Source organism: Gossypium arboreum, chromosome 10 (genome assembly GCF_025698485.1).
Source record: "Gossypium arboreum isolate Shixiya-1 chromosome 10, ASM2569848v2, whole genome shotgun sequence".
Lineage (NCBI taxonomy): Eukaryota > Viridiplantae > Streptophyta > Magnoliopsida > Malvales > Malvaceae > Gossypium > Gossypium arboreum.
In genome coordinates this window covers 17,955,170-17,972,678 of record NC_069079.1, presented here as the reverse complement: position 1 = coordinate 17,972,678, position 17,509 = coordinate 17,955,170, and the positions used below count along the sequence as shown (strand labels likewise).

Genomic DNA, 17,509 nt, shown 5'->3' with positions numbered 1-17,509 from the left:
AAGCAGTCGGTGTTTTCAACCTCGACACAGTCACTATGTTATCAAACCAGGTAGAGCTTTTAAATAAAAAGATTGATAGTTTATGTGTCTCTACGCAGGTATATCCGGTGATGCAGTGCACTACAAGTGAAGGGGGAATGAATAATATAGAATGCCTAGCCTACGACCCTAGCCCTATGAGTGAACAAGTCAACTATATGGGTAATAACTCTAAACCTCAGAATAACCCCTATAGTAATACTTACAATGCAGGTTGGAGGAACCATCCTAACTTATCTTGGGGTGGTCAAGGCAATCAAAGACCACAACCCCCTCCAAGCTTTCAACCACCTTACCAGCAAGAAAAGAAGTCGAACCTTGAGGAGATGCTAGCAAAATTCATTTTGGTGTCAGAAACACGTTTCCAAAACACCGAGATAGCGCTTAAAAATTAGCAAGCATCAATTCAAGGTCTCGAGACTCAAATAGGTCAGCTTGCTAAGCTGATCTCAGAAAGACCACAAGGTAGCTTGCCTAGCAACACCGAGCTAACCCAAGAAAACAGCTTCATGCAATTACAATTCAATATGAAGAAGGGTTAGTTGAGTCCAAACCAGAACCAAGGCAAGAAACTGTGGTAAGTGAAAATAAGGTGGACTAAAGCTAGAACAAAAAAAAATCGGTAATCACAGAATACACACCTCGTGTGCTGTACCCTAAAGCAACAAAGAAAGACCGCACAGATGAACAATTCAGTAAATTCCTTAACATTTTAAAAAAAATTACATATTAACTTACCGTTTATTGAAGTTATTTCGCAGATGCCTAACTCAGTTAAATTTTTAACGGAGCTTCTGGCAAACAAACGAAAGTTAGATGAATCATCACATGTGAAATTAAATGCAGTTTGCTTGGCAATTCTATAAAATAAACTACCCAATAAGTTAAAAGGTCCAGGGAGTTTTACTATTCCTTGTTTAATTGGTAGTTTAGTTGTTAATAATGCTTTGGCCGACTTAGGGGCAAGTATTAACGGCATGCCCTATAAAATGTTTAAGCAACTAGGTCTTAGGAAACCTAAACAAACTAGGATGAGTATACAATTGGCAGATAAAACTATTAGGTTTCCTAGGGGTATTGTGGAGGACGTACTCGTTAAGATTGATAAATTCATATTCCCAGTGGACTTTGTTGTTTTAGACATGGAAGAGGACAGTGACATTCTTTTAATCTTAGGGCGACCCTTTTTAGCAACTGCCAGAACTATCATAAATGTTGGTACAGGTGAATTAACCGCTTCGTATAGGTGATGAATCGATTATTCTTCAGGCTCGTGATTCAATTGAAATATCAAGTAATAAAGATAACCTTACAAATCTGGTTAATAAGACTAATCATGTGGCTCAATTCTCTTTGCAGGAAAAACTTTCGAGAAACATAAATGAGCCACGATCTAGCTCATGCATTAACAATGAAACCATCTATGAACGACGAATGCTATAGATAGATGAAGTAGACGAATAACGGACTTATTGCAAGGAGGAGCAGAAGCAACATCATGTCAAGTTTAACGAGACAAACCAATTCAAGGTAGATGACTAGGTGTTATTAGATGAAACCGACCCTCGAATTATTACTACGAAGCTCAACGCAAACGAAATGACTCCTTTTACGGTACTTAAAGTCTTTCCATACGGTACAGTCGAGGTAACCCATTCGTATTTCGGCACTTTAAAAGTAAACAATACTTGAATTAAACCTTATTTAAATAAAGGAATTGACAGTGAGAAAGAAGAGTTTCGACTCTGTGATCCACCGTAACCATGTGAATATGAGGTAAAGTCAACCTTAGACTCTAAAAAAGCGCTTTTTAGGAGGCAACGCGAGCATTAACACCACTAACTAGTCTATTTTATCTCTTTTTCATGTTTAAATATAGGTTTTTGACCCACATAGCCTGGATACACGAGCGTGTCCTAAGCCGTGTGCTTAAACAGTGTGTTACACAACCAGGCGACATGGTTGTGTGCTCCACATGGCATAGACACACGGGCGTGTCCTAGGCCATGTGGAAACAGGACTGAAATTTCCCTAAATATCGACAGAGATATTGTCTAACAAAGACCACACGGGCGTGCGACACGACCGTGTAAACCACATGACCTGGACACACAGACGTGTCCTAGGCTGTGTGAAAACTGAAGCTAAATTTTAAAATTTTAAATAAGTCAGAGAGCTCCACGGGTAAGGCACACTGCCATGTATTCAGACACGCGGGCGTGGGAGAAGCGAACAGCGTTACATATGGCCGTACGATACGGCCTTGTGTACCACATGGCCTAGACACACAAGCGTGTCCGTGGCTGTGTACGAGTGGGCTATTTTTTTCCTCGACAAACACAAGCTGGAATTCGAGACACCTGGGTATGTGACACTGCCGTGTGGCCCAACACGAGCCATTACAATACCGTGTCACCTTAAAAGCCCTAACCCCTAGTTTCTTTTTCATCTTTTGTCTTTTTTCTCACTCAAAATTAACCCTAACCGCCGCTCCTCTTTCCCCTACTCCGGCTACTGTTACCCACCGCTGATCGCCCCCTTTTCCTCTTTCCCCTCTTCTTCCTTCTTTCCTTCCCTTTTTCTTTCTTTCTTTCCCCTTTCTTTCCCTTTCTCCCCTCTCCTCTTTCTCCCACTTTTCCTCTTACCCACACGGCCACCAGCCCGCCCCTTCCCCATTGCTGCTCTCGCGTCGCACCTTCTACCCCTCCATTCCGGCCGCCGTCGTCCCCTCGTCACCTTCACCGTTCCCTTTTTCCCTTTCTTTCCTCTAACCCATCACCTTCCTCACCTTCACGTACGTTCCACACACCTTGACGCACCATCCGAACCTCCTGACCGCCGATCCTGCGCCACTCTGACCACCACCCATCATCGGTTTTCCCTTTTTCCTATTTTTAGATTTATTATTATTATTATTATTATTATTATTATTATTATTATTATTATTACCCTTGTTTTTTTGCTATTCTATTTTATTTTGTTTTATTAGTTTCACTCTTGATCTTTTGTTGATTATTATTATTATTGCTTTACTGATGTGATGATTCTTATTTTAGGTTTAATTTAGTTTTGGACTAGCAGTTTTTGCATATATTTTCAAGTCATTGTCTTGTTGATTTTATTCGTATTTTACTTACTTTTATATAGTGATCATTTAGTTAGTTTTTACTGTATATTAACATTTTGCTTTTAATTCCATTTTTTATTTTTATTTAATTGATGGGCTGAACTTGAATGATTATTCTTTATCTGCTTTCCAATTATGTTCATTTGTCAAATTGAATTATATTATTGCTTTCTTGTAGATCTATTATGACAAAGACACGAGGCAAGAAAACTGCCGTCCTCGCTTCAAAAAAGCGGAAGAGCCTTGAATCGACCTCTTCTTCGAGCGCATCTGCCGAAGCTCGCCATCCCTATCTCCAATTTTCAGCGGGCCCCTAGAAAGAACTATACCAGCTTCATCGACAACGACCACTTGGATCAGGGTGCTGCATTTATTGGGCCGCATTAGAGCGGGTCCATTTGGCTGATGATGTGCATTCGATCATTATTACAGCCTCGTGGATAGATTTTTCACGATCATCGAGCCCACCTATTCGGAGCTCACCTTAGAGTTTGGCGCCACATTTTCAGTTCTGCAGGTCATGTTAGTCTATGAGGAGCCTGACACCATCACTTTTCGTCTTGGTGGGCTAGTGCGACACATGAGCGTCCCAGAGTTCAGTGCTGCTTTAGAACTTTACACAGAGGAATTCATGAGCCCCGAGGACTTTCTTCAGCTCCATCGGTATATTCATCACTCACCTTTGTGCTATTGGAATACTCCTACGGGCGGACTGCTACCTATGACGTGAGTCGCTTGAAGGCGACGCATCTCCCTCCGGCCCCACGGTATATTCACGCCCTCCTAGCTCACACTTTGACAGGATAGAGAGAGAGCACCGGAGTGGTTAGTACCTATGACGCATACTTTCTGTAGAGCATGACTACTAGACATGTGTTTGATTTGACGTATTTCATCACACACGCTTGCCGCAATCAGATTGAACGCCATAAGAAGGGCCCTATCTGTCTCGGCCCTTATGTGAGTCGCCTCGCTTAACACTTCAGTCTTCTTGACACACTGGAGCAGTCCTCCACCCTTACCCTAGTAGGTCAGATGTCCCCTCAGGGCATCTCGACCATGATCCATATAAGGATGATCGAACGACGACGTGGAGTGGACCCCCTTCAGTACAGACTAGTCCAGTTTGACAGTCAGCATGACCCAGAGGACTTCACTGATAATGTTCCTCCCTATCACGAGGACCCACTACAACCTCCACCATCGATGTTTGCTAGTTTTCTAGGAGTATCCTCCGAGGAGTTTGTTAGTTTCTGTCAGTACTGTGCTCAGATGTTCGACAGTATTGATGCGACTTTACAGTAGATCTGTCAGTATCTTCATATCGCTCCTCCAGGGCCACTGACTCGTGAAACGAATCAGTCTGATGATGAGAACCATTGAGTCCATTTATCTTTATGTTTATTTTTATTTTATCGTTATTTTTTATTTTTCTCTTTATGTTTTTTTTAGGTTTATTTTTATTTTTATGTTTATTTTGTTTTTATATTTTGAAATTTATTTCAATTATTATGGTTGTTTCTTAACGAGTAACCCTTTAATCTTCTTCAAGCATTGTGTATATTTTCTTATCAGTTGTTCATAATTTTGCACTACCCCTTCATTTATCTACAACTTCACTTTTCACTAGTATGGGAAATTCATCCACCATTCAGGGCAGTTTCAATCATCTCCCTATCTTATGATATTTTGTCTCTATTATAATTTATATTTGTTTATACATTGAGGAAAATGTACATCGTAAGTGTGGGGAGGTTATTTATATGATTATTTGAAAATTCCTGACTTATGCCTTATGTTTAAGTGTAGGGAGGTTATTTATATGATTATTTGAAAATCCCTGACTTATGCCTTGTGTTTAAGTAATTTGCTCATATTACTTTTAGAATGAACTCTTATTAATTTGTGACTTTCATTGATATGTTTTAGATTAAATTCATAGATACTTGTGCATTGATGGTTTAAACTTTAAGATAATAGAGAATCAAGCTTGATAAGTGTATTTTTCTGAATAAAAATTTTTAGGTTGTTTCCCTAAATTGAGGTATTACCTTGAAGTTTGAAAATTGCAAGATTGACATCAAAAGCCATATTTCTTGTGAGAGTTTGAGCATTTAGAGCATACATTTTTTTGTGCTCACTTTATTATTGGTTATGAGTGTGTCAATATTAAATTGTTATTCTAGAACTTGCTTCGATTATACATGTCGAGACCACACCTTTGATTTGATATACTGAGATGATAAAGGCACATAGGTTTTAACCCACTTACCCCACAAAAAACCTACCTTCATAACTAACCTTTGTGAACCCCTTTGAGCTTAACAAACCATTTCTTAATTTACCCTAAATTTTAACCCCTACATCATACTTTTTGATTCGTTGAGAATTTTTCCTATTTTATTGATCCCTTTTTTGTCGAGATTTGATTTGGTTAATTGCCTAACTATGTTCTTTTATTTTAATTGTATAATTTTCACTCATTATTCATTCATTCATTCAAAAAAATGAAAAAAAAGTATACATATATGTTGATTATTATTAGTTCTTTGTTTTGAGCTTAAGTATTTAATTCCATATTCTGAGAAGAAGCTCATGTTTATCTTTAATAAATATGATTAACATAATTATTTAGTGTTAGTTTATTTTTCTAGTTAAGTAATTTATGAATTTGATCTCGATTCTAACCTTCTTTTTCAGCCATTTTCCACACATTTAACGCAAGCCCCGTTACAACCCTATAAAGACCTTTTAATTTATGTATCATCTCATTTATAGTGGTGAAGATTTGATTTTCATGCAAGCTTATGGTAATAAGTTTTCATGCTTGACTCTTGAGTGCTTAATTTTTGAACCTTAAACACTTTGAGTGATTTGAGTGATCCTTTAGTGAGGATGTCAATTCTTCTCAGTTTTGGATTAAAGGTAATTATTTAGATAAGGGGAAATACATATGTTTTCATGCTTTAAAAAAGCTAGACTTTGATTGCTTGTGCATTTAGTTCTCTTTTAGTTGAATTATCAATGTATGATTATCTGTGAAATTATGATAAAATGTTATTGATGAGAATTATGAATTAAGAGAGTTTAATTTTAATTGTGAGTTGAGAATTTTGCTTGTGGACAAGCAAATGCTTAAGTGCGGGGATATTTGATAAACCAGAAAAGTAACACTTTCTAATCCCATAATTAGCATACTGTTGGATGATTTATTATATAATTGAGTGAATTAGATGCTTTTAATCCTTTAATTTCATGTTTTATACTCCTGAGAGCATAGGGGAACAAAAAGAACAGAAAATGGGCCAAAAAAGGACAAAAGGGCTGATTAAAGGACCCATACGGCCAAGAAAAATTGCACACTGGTGGAGCACACGCTTGTGTGAGCTACACGGCTGGCCATAAGCCCATGTGGCAACCCGTGTCGATATCGCTCCAGGTTTCCCAAATACACGAAAAAAGCCAATTTTTAGGGTTTCTGAGCAGTCTAAAGTTTAAAAATACATACCAGAGGAAGACCTAAGGGGGGACGACAGAGTAGAACATAGGAATTACTCGAAGAATGCCAACGGATTCAGCTCGAAAGAAGGATCGCCTTCAAGGCTGAAGATCTCCATCCAATTTCTCTTTCGATGTTTTTGGGTTTTTTTATGTTTTGTTGTTTTCCTATTGTTGAGATGCTTTCCTAATACAATATGAACTAAACTCCCTAAATACCTAGGAAGGATGAAACCTAAGATGGATCTTATTATTTAATATTCTGAATTTAATGATAAATACTTGTTCTTGTTCTTAATTACGTTTTCTTAATTCTTGTTTTAATATTTTCAGGATATTAATTCAAGTTGATGTGCTTATTCAATGGAACAAAAGTCCCTATTTAAGAGTAAATCCACCATAATTAAGTGGAGTTGCATGCAACCCAAGAAATAGGGTGTCATAAATCTATCGGATTAGAGTCAAATCAAATAAGGGAATCCATAGATCGAGTTAATGCGACAATAGGGGTTTTAATTAGAAAGAAATTTCAATTGATCAACTTAAAGTCAGTTGTTCTTAGTCTCGAAGAAGATATTAACATAATTTAGGGATTTCTACGGATCAAGACAAGTGAATAAATCGTTAGATTCAGAATCAGAACAATAAATGAAGTCTAGGTGGATTCTTCCTTGGGTATTGTCTTTATTATTGGTTTATTCAATTACTTTCTTCGCTCTCTGTCGTATTCAGTAGATAATTAGTTAGTTAAATTTAGATTAAAACAAATCCCTCATATTTTAGGCTAAATAATAGAAAGAAAGTCAATACTAGTACTTTTAGTCCTTGTGGATACGACATTCTGGATTCGCCATAACTATACTATGATTCGATAGGTGCGCTTGCCTTAGTCGTGATCGTAGTCTAGTTTAGTGTTCATAAAACAATCATCAAAACTTTAATACAACCTTAATAAAATCCCGTAAACAATGAATAAATATTAAAATAATAGCTCACTCATCGAAATTGTGGGCTCGAAACTACTGTTTTTGACACCACTAAAAATAGGCTTCTACACTTCTTATATGGGACTGGGTTGTGTGTTGATGCATGAGGGTAAGGTAGTTAAGGCTGTTTGAGTGTAACTATCCAACTCATGATCTAGAGGTAGCTGTCGTAGTCTTCGCACTCAAGATTTGGAGTCAACTTATACGGTGAGAGGTGTGTGATATATATCGATCACAAGAGTCTTAAGTATCTCCTAACCTAGAAGGAGTTAAACTTGAGACAGAGGTGCTGGATCGAGTTGTTGAAAGATTATGATTGTGTGATCGAGTCCACTTAGAGAAGGTGAACATAGTTGCAGATGCTTTAAGTCACAAGTCTTTGGTTGATTTGAGGGCTATGTTTGCGAGGTTGTCTGTCTCTAAAGATGGGGGTCTGTTGGCTGAATTTCAGGTGAGGCCGGTTATTTCGTAGTAGATTTGTGAGCATCAGCTTTTTGATAAGAGTTTGGCTTATCAGATTCGTCAGGTTGAGTCAGGTGTTCAAGAGGATTTTGATCTCAACTCTGATGGTGCTCTATTTTTCCGAGGTCACTTATGTGTTCTGAGAGACTAGGATCTAAGGCACTCAATTCTTACCGAGGCTCATAGTTTTCCTTTTGCTATGCATCTGGTAGGAATAAGATGTATTAGGATATTCGGGTTCTGTATTGGTGGCCTGGGTTGAAGAAGGATGTTGCTGACTTTGTTGTGAGATGTTTGGTTTGTCAGAGGGTGAAAGTTGAACATCAACGTCCATCGGGTTTGCTTTAGCCTATTTAGATTCCAGAGTGGAAATGGGAGCGGATTACAATAGACTTTGTTTCAGGTTTGCCTTTGACTTTGACATGTAAGGATTTGATCTGGGTGATTGTGGATAGATTTACGAAGTCTGCACTTTTTTTGTTGGTCTGTATGACTTTTAGTCTGCATCAGTTAGTTGATCTCTACAGCTGAGAGATTTTTCGTCTTCATCGAGTTCCTACTTTGATCATATCAGACCAAGATTCGTGGTTTATTTCGAAATTTGGAATGTGTTGTATGAGGCTTTGGGTTCGAAGCTTCATTTTAGTTCAACTTATAATCCATAATTTGATGGTAGTCAGAGTGGGTGATCCAGATTCTTGAGGACATGCTTCGTAGTTGTATTATCGACTTCGAAAGTAACTGGGATAATCATTTGTCATTAGTCGAGTTTGCGTATAATAATAACTATTAGAAGAGTCTTCAGATGGCACTGTTTGAGGCTTTGTATGGTCGAAGGTGTAGCACTCCTTTATGTTGGTTCGATATGGAAGAGAAGAGGAACTTGGGTCCGGAGTTGGTTCTGAAGGTTGAGGATAAGGCGAGACTTATTTGCAAGCGGTTGAAGGCTGCTAATTGTACTAGAAAGAACATATATTTTCTCCCTACTTATTGGTTAATTTTTTCCCATTTAGTTATCTTTAGCATACATTTTAGCATTTTCAGTTTAGAAATTGTATTTTATAACCCAGTGAATCCTAGCCTATTTTATCCTACTTTTGTTATCTTTCTGTACTAATGTCGCTGTGTTAGTTAATTCTAGATTGCGTCCAGAATTTTTGCCACAGTTGATAGTTGTCTGATAAGAGCCAACCATGTGTGAGCTATCCAATCTGGTATAACTGCATTGTATGTACAAGTACATAAGAATCCTGAGGGAAGGACACCTGTACAGTTGAGAAGAACAAAAAAGGTTAACGTGAGAGGAGGAAGGGATTGTGATTTTTATTAATTTTTTATAGAACCATTACTCTCTTACCCTATTTTGAAACTTGCAGCCATGGCAGCTTGAGCCTCCTACGGGTGAGCCGACGTGAAGACTGATGCAGATCCACTCCTGACGAGGAAATCTAAGTGCAAAACAAGAGGAAATGATGAGATCTAGTCGAGTAGCCTAGGAATAGTATTCTTCATTTGATTCTTTCTTATTTCTTTGAAAATACTAGTGATTATTTTATGTTTTCTACTATATGAAAGTACAAAGAATGCTTTGTTAAATGTTATCTTATTAAATCTAGTTTTAATGTTTAATCTTGGGAGTTTGAATGTTCTAAACACAGAAGTGTTATTGTAGTCACTAACACTGGAATGTACAGTGATATTTGAGCTAATAAGCATTTAAGCGGAAGTTGAATAAGGACTAAAGGAATTTAGTCCACTTGTTCTTAATAGTGCCATATTGCCATCATCGGAAGGTGAGTTTAATGTGCATGGTTAAGTTCCAGATTAAATAAAAGAGTGGCGTTTGTTAATATATACATTAAATTTTATTGCGTTGACAATCACCTATCATTTATACCTTGTGTGTACTTAGTATACTGCTGAAGATTCATGTTGGGGATCACAATTTATCAATACCACACAATTTAATTCATTTTTTTAGCTACTGCATCGACATTAATAGACAAAGAACCACCATATCTGTGGAATCGCTAACCAACAAACTCACATCTGTCTACTATACTTGCATTGACAGTGTACGCTTGCACATTTTTTCTATGACGTTAATAGCTAATCAAGTTTTTAGCATCGTTGCTGGGGAGGGCGTTTGTTTGACGTTTATTTTTGTTGTGTGTTTTTTCACTTGTTTTCCTTATATAATATTTAGTATTCACTAACTTGTTTCCTCTTTGTTTCTATTTTCCAATTTCATTTTAGATGTTTTATGACTCGAAGCAATTCAGATTTTCTTACTGATTTTGATCCAAAAATTGAAAGAACTATTCAGAGAAGACTTCGAGGATAGAGAAATATAGATTGACAAGGTACAATGCAGTTATACCCCCGATGCACCAGCAAAATGTTAATAATCCACTGTTGTCACAAAATGCTCACATCCACAAAAGAACCATACAAGATTGTGTAGTACCTATTCTGGATGGTTTACACAACTGAGAGTTGTTAGACCAACAATTCAAGCTGGGAACTTTGAACTCAAGCCATTGAAGTTTCAAATGTTGAACTCCAATGGCTAATATGTTGGGCTACCACATGAATATGCGAGAGAACATCTTAAATCCTTTTTATTGATCTGTGCTTCCTTTAGTCAATTAGGTGTTCATGATGATTCCTTAAGGATGCAGTTATTTCCCTATTCCTTACAAGGGAGAGCTCGTACTTGGTTTCTTGGGCTACCTGCTGGATCAATTACTTCTTGGAATGCTCTAGCCATGCAGTTTATTTTGCAATTTAACCTGCCGACAATGAATGCTTATCTTCGAAATGATATTACTACCTATCATCAGCTGGATGATGAAAATATTCACACCATATGGGAACGCTATAAATCTTTGCTTTGACGTTATCCCATGTACGACATCCAACCAGAAACACAATTCAAGATTTTTTATAATGTTCTGAATTCTCATCCAAAGAATCTTGTCGATACATCAACCAATGGACCACTACTGGATTGCACTTACAATAATGCTATGAGAATTCTTGAAAGAATTTCTCAAAATGATTATCAATATCCCATCTTTAGAGCTGCACAAGCAAAGACTACTCCAAGAATGTTTGACTTGGCTGCAGTATCCGCGCTAAGTGCCCAAGTCTCTTTGCTCACAAACATGATTAAAAATATGCAAGGGACGAGTGGTGTTACATCTATAAAGGTTGCTCAACAATTGGATATTCCTACCTCTTGCTATGAAATTATTGGTGACCACCATAGTTATAAAGATTTTTTGCAACATGCAGAAAATGCCTGTTATGTCAGTAATATTCGTAACAATTCTTATGGCAACTCTTACAACAACTTTGCATGCAACCAATAGTTTTGGGGAACTCAAAATGTTGGAGAAAATACTGCGACATTTAGATATGGGAATGCATCTACTTAGGTCAATTATAATCCACGACAAGGGAATTACAATCAACAATAGAACTATAATCAGCATCCTCAGTTGTATCCACAACCAGGTTAGAAACAATCACATTAAACTCAGAGGCAACCATAAATGATGAATCTGAATTATCAAGGACAGTGACAATAACCGTATATAGGAGCTTCTACTTCTAACCCATTAACTGTTCTTGAGGCACTAATGCAGGAGCATATTACCCATACAAAAGCTATTGTTCAAGGAAATCCATCTTCCATTTGAGCATTGGAGGAACAATTGGGACAGCCTGCTTCAAATCTGAATACTTGACCATAAGGCTCATTACCTAGCGACATCAAAAATCTCAATTCGAGAGGGAAAGAATGTAAAGTCATCACTCTTAGAGTGGTAAACAAACTGGTGAGTTGGTTATCGATTCTACTATAGCATTCTTAGACGTTCATGATGTAAACCCTGATGAGAAGGGTGCGTCTGAAGAGCTTGCTAATGTATTCGACAAAGAAGTATTGCCAACTGTCGCTCACATGCCTTATATTCAACCCTCAAAATTATGGACACAACCAAAAGTGCCACTGCAATTGGATGTACTTCCGCTTGTATCTTTTCCACAAAGATTCAAGAGAAATAAAAATGATAAATAGTATCAGTAGTTTTTGGATACACAAAAACAACTGCAGATCAACATTCCTTTAGTAGACGTTCTGGTACAAATTTCGAGTTATGGGGAATTCATGAAGGATCTCTTATCCAAAAAGAAAAAGCTCATTGATATTGAAACTATTGCACTCACAGAAGGTTGTAGTGCTATTTTGACAAACAAGTTGCCTCCTAAATTGAAAGATCCTAGAAGCTTTACCATTCCATGTTCTATTGGCAATTAGTATTTGGGCAAAGCTTTATGCGATTTAGAAGCTAGCATCAACCTTATGTAGCTATCTAATTTTATAAAGTTGGGAATTGATCAAATGAAACCCACTATAGTGACATTGTAATTGGTGTATCAATCTTTGGCTTAACCTGAAGGAAAAATTAAAGATGTCTCAGTTTGCGTGGATAAATTCGTTTTCCCGACTGATTTTATCATACTTAACTGCGAGGTAGACAAGGAGGTCCCCATAATCTTAGTACGACCATTTTTATCCACTAGCTGAACTCCCATTGATGTTTATAAGGGAGAATTAACCATGCAACTTAATGATGAGTAAGTTACCTTTAGTGTTTTTAAGTTTGTTCATCACAAGGTGAAGTAACATGTTTTTAATCCCATTATTGATGCGTTTTTGGATGATTTATTATGTAAATTATGAATTTGATGCTCCTAATCCTTTAAATTCATGCATAGAGAAGTGAAATGAGCAAAAAATGGGCCTAAATCAGAAAAAGAGCTGTTTTTAGGATCCACAAGGCCTAGGCATTTCCATAGGGGCTGGGCACACGCCCGTGTAAACCACACGGGCTCGGTATACGCCCGTGTGAACCACACGGGCTGGGTACACGCCCGTGTGAGCCACATGGGCTGGGCACATGCCCATGTGAACCACATGGGCTGGCTACACGCCTATGTGTCAGCCCGTGTTAATTTTTCACCCAATTTCCCTTTTACGCGAAAAAACCCAATTTTTAGGGTTTTTGAGCATTCTAAAGTTTATAAATACATACTAGAAGAAGACCTAAAGTTTTTCTTTCTGTGCATTCTTAATTAGTAATTAGTTTAGACAACCAAATCTCTTAAATTTTAGGCTAGATAATAAAAAGGAAGTAAATACTAGTACTCGTAGTTCCTTTGGGTTAGACAATCCGGTCTTGCTGAACTATACTACTATTCGATAGGTACACTTGCTTTAATCGTGATAATAAGTTAGTCTCAAGAACGTTTCATTTATAAATCTTTAAAACCTGTTATGAATATCACGCATCAAGTTTTTGGTGTCGTTGCCGGGGAACTAGGATATTAGGAAAACTCGATTTTCATTACTTTAGCCACTTTACTTTTATTACAATTTAAAATTTTATTTTCTTTTCTAATTTTTCTCTTATTTCCTTTTGACAGGTTTTTCTAGTTTATGACCAGAAGAAACCCGTCAAGACAACTACTTTTTGATGGTGAGATCGACCGCACAATTCACAGAAATCGGAGAGAAATAAGGTGAAGCCTAAGATACATAGAGGACAAGCAAGAGGATGATTCTTCAACCACAATCGAGGAGATGGCTGAAAACCAAGAAAATCCGCTACCTCCTACGATTGCTGTTTATCAGAATCCTGCTCCACGCACTATGTATGATTATGCTAAGCCTTCTTTAACAGGAACTGAATTGAGCATAGTTAGACCAACTGTAGCCGCAAATTCTTTTGAACTAAAACCTAACACAATTCAAATGATACAACAGTTTGTTCAGTTTGATGGTTTGCAGGACGAGGATCCCAACGCTCAGTTAGCAAACTTTTTAGAACTATGTGATACATTTAAAATTAATGACGTTTCTGATGATGCCATTCATATTCGTTTATTTCCTTTTTCATTGAGAAATAAAACTAAACAGTGGTTGAACTCGTTGCCACGAGGGTCAATCACTACTTGGGAACAAATGTCTGAAAAGTTTTTATTAAAATATTTTTCGCCGGCTAAAACAGCTAAATTACGTAATGATATTTCTTCCTTTGTGTAGATGGATTTCGAAGCACTCTACGATGCATGGGAGAGATACAAGGACCTCTTGAGAAGATGCCCTCACCATGGGTTACCACTTTGGCTACAGGTTCAAACCTTTCGTAATGGCCTGAATCCTTCGACTCGACAAATGGTTGACGCAGCTGCTGGTAGAACCATCAATAATAAGACACCTGAAGATGCCTATGAATTTATAGAGGAGATGTCACTGAATAACTATCAGTGGCAAGTCATGAGGACAAAGCCAACGAAAAATGTAGGTGTTTATAACGTCGTCATGATCACCATGCTCTCTAATCAGGTAGAACTCTTGAATAAGAAAATTGATGGTTTTCTTATTTCTTCATAGGTTCACCCAGTAATGCAATACGAAGCAAGTGGAGGTGGATCAAGTAGTTCAGAATACCCACCTTATGGCCACAACATGGAGAATGAACGGTTAAATTACATGGGTAAAAATCCCTGATCTCAAAACAATCCCTATTGCAATACTTACAATGCAGGTTGGAAGAACCTCCCTAATTTTTCATAGGGAGGCCAAGGGAATCAGAGACCACCACCTCCAGGCTTCCAGCAACCACCTTACCAAGAAGAGAAAAAATCGAACCTTAAGGAGATGCTAATAAAATTCATCTCAGTGTCAGAAACTCGTTTTCAGAATACTGAGACAGCACTCAAAAATCAACAGGCATCAATCCAGGGGCTCGAAACTCAGATTGGATAGCTTGCCAAGTTGATTTTCAAACGACCATAAGGGAGCCTGCCAAGCAACACTGAATCTAACACAAGGGAGCAACTCAACGCGATTGCCATTCAAGATGAGGAAGGGCTAGTTGCAGAACTAAAGCCAAAAACAGGGGGTAAGCATAGGTAAGGATGAGGTCGGCCACAATAAGCCAAAGCCGGTGATTGCAGAATATAAACCTGACGTGCCATACCCCAATGTGACAAGGAAAGACCGCTCAGACGAACAATTTGGTAAATTCCTTAAACTTCTAAAGAAGCTACATATTAACTTACCGTTTATTGAAGCCTTTTCGCATATGCCAAACGCAGTCAAGTTTTTAAAGGAGCTTTTAGCAAATAAACAGAAGTTAGATGAAGCATCACATGTGGAGCTGAACGCGGCCTGCTCAGCCATTCTACAGAATAAGCTTCCTAACAAACTAAAAGATCCAGGGAGTTTTACAATTCCTTGTTTAATTGTAGTTTAGATTTTAATAATGCGTTGGCTGATATAGGGGCTAGTATCAATGTTATGCTTTACAAATTATTTAAGCAACTAGGTCTAGGGAAACCCAAACAAACTAGGATGAGCATTCAATTAGCAGATAAAACTATCAGATTTCCTAGGGGTATTATTGAAGATACACTCGTTAAAATCAACAAATTTATATTCCAAGTTGATTTCGTTGTTCTAGACATAGAGGAGGATGACAACGTCCCCTTAATTTTAGGAAGGCCCTTTATAGCAACCGCTAGAACAATTATTGACGTTGGCACAGGTGAACTAACACTTCGTGTGGGAGATGAAACAATCGTCCTTCAAGCTCGTAATTCGAATAACACATCAAAAATCGAAGGTGACTGTAAAAATTATTTGGCTAAAACTAACCATATAGTGCAACCTTCTTTGCAGAAAACAGGTTCGAATAACATACATAAGCCAAGCAACAACAAAGAACCTATCCATGAAGAAGAAAGGTTACAAAACGAGGAGCTAGATGAATGGTAGAAACATAAACTGAGAAAACACGATAAACCAAAACCACGCTATGAAGAGCTTAATTCTTCCAAAAATCAACTTAAAGTTGGAGACAAAGTACTACTCGGTGCAACAGATCCTCGAATCGCCACTTCTGAACCAAATAAAGAAACCCCTCTTACGGTAATTAGTATTTTTCCATATGGTAAGTCGAGGTAAACCACTCCAAATGAAGAAACCCCTCTTACGGTAATTAGTATTTTTTCATATGTTGATAAAATTGATAGCAGGATGAGGAGTGTAAACTCCTCGATTCACCATGATCACGCACTAGAGAAGTAAGTCTAGCTTAGACTATAAATAAGTGCTTCTCGGGAGACACCCCAAGCACTAACGTTGCTAACTTCTTTCAATTTTTGTCTTTAACATTTAATTAACTAACTGAGCCACTAAACACAGGATTTTTAGAACCACACGGCCAGGAACATGGGCGTGTCATAGGCCGTGCACATACCACGAGATGAAACACGACCGTGCGATATGACTGCGTGAAAATAGGGCAAAATTTTTTCCCAACACGGGATGCGATAAGTTGCCACGGTCGTGCGACATGGCCGTGGGTGAAATTGCCAAAATAACACGGGCGTGCGACACGCCCGTGTTTTGAAACCATGGGCAAACCTGTCAATTTAACACGGGCGTGTGCCTTCATAGATGGGCGTGGGAGAAGCGAACGAAGATTGACACAGTCGTGCAACATGGCTGAGTAAACCGATGCACCTAATTTCGAAAACCACGAAATACACGGTCTAAAATGAAGGCACATGGGCATGCCTCACAGCCGTGTGCCCTAATTTCTCTATAAACACCTATTATCTATCTTAGCTTTATCTTTATATTTTGAAATTACTTTTTATTTCCTGTTTATACTATTTTATCTTGAGTTTTTACAATTTTCAATTTCAGCTATTTCATTATGAGTAATTATGCTTCCTTATAGTTCCTAATATTGTCACAGTTATAAAGAGCTCCAAAGCTCATTTCGCATAGGAACTAAAAAACTCCACCGAGAAAGGTTCTCCATGACTGCCATGTCCTATTCGACCACGACCATAGCTACCACCAAATATAATATTCTTTTGGCGCAAGACTTATGGACTAATGAACCTCTACCACCACCGGAGTATCCTTCTCCACTCTCACGCCAGTTATCCTTCTCCACTCCCACGCCGATTATTTTCCAAAACTCCAGTTCAAGGAATTCATTCATCATTCAGGAAGTTTCACTTCTCTCCCTATCTTATGATTATCAATTTATCTTGTTCAATATATCTACCTTTGTACATTGAGGGCAATGTACATCTTAAGCGTGGAGGATCTTTTATATCATCATTAGAAATCCCTGAATTATGTCTTATTCTCACGTAATTCACTCATATCACTATTAGAATGAATTGTAATTAACTTATGATTTTTATTGATATGTCTTGAATTAAAACTTAGACATTCATGCATTGATTGTTTAAATTTTAAGATATTAAAGAATCAAGCATGATAAGTTGACTTTTGAATTTAAAA

At 37.7% G+C, this 17,509-nt stretch overlaps 1 non-coding gene across 1 annotated transcript; it reads right to left on the bottom strand.

Annotated features, from left to right (window-relative positions):
* Positions 1-14,191: 14,191 nt before the first annotated feature.
* LOC128283392 (small nucleolar RNA R71) lies at positions 14,192-14,298 on the bottom strand. The gene has a single exon (XR_008273733.1). It is a non-coding gene; the product is annotated as a small nucleolar RNA R71 (small nucleolar RNA).
* Between the last annotated feature and the right edge of the window lie 3,211 nt (positions 14,299-17,509).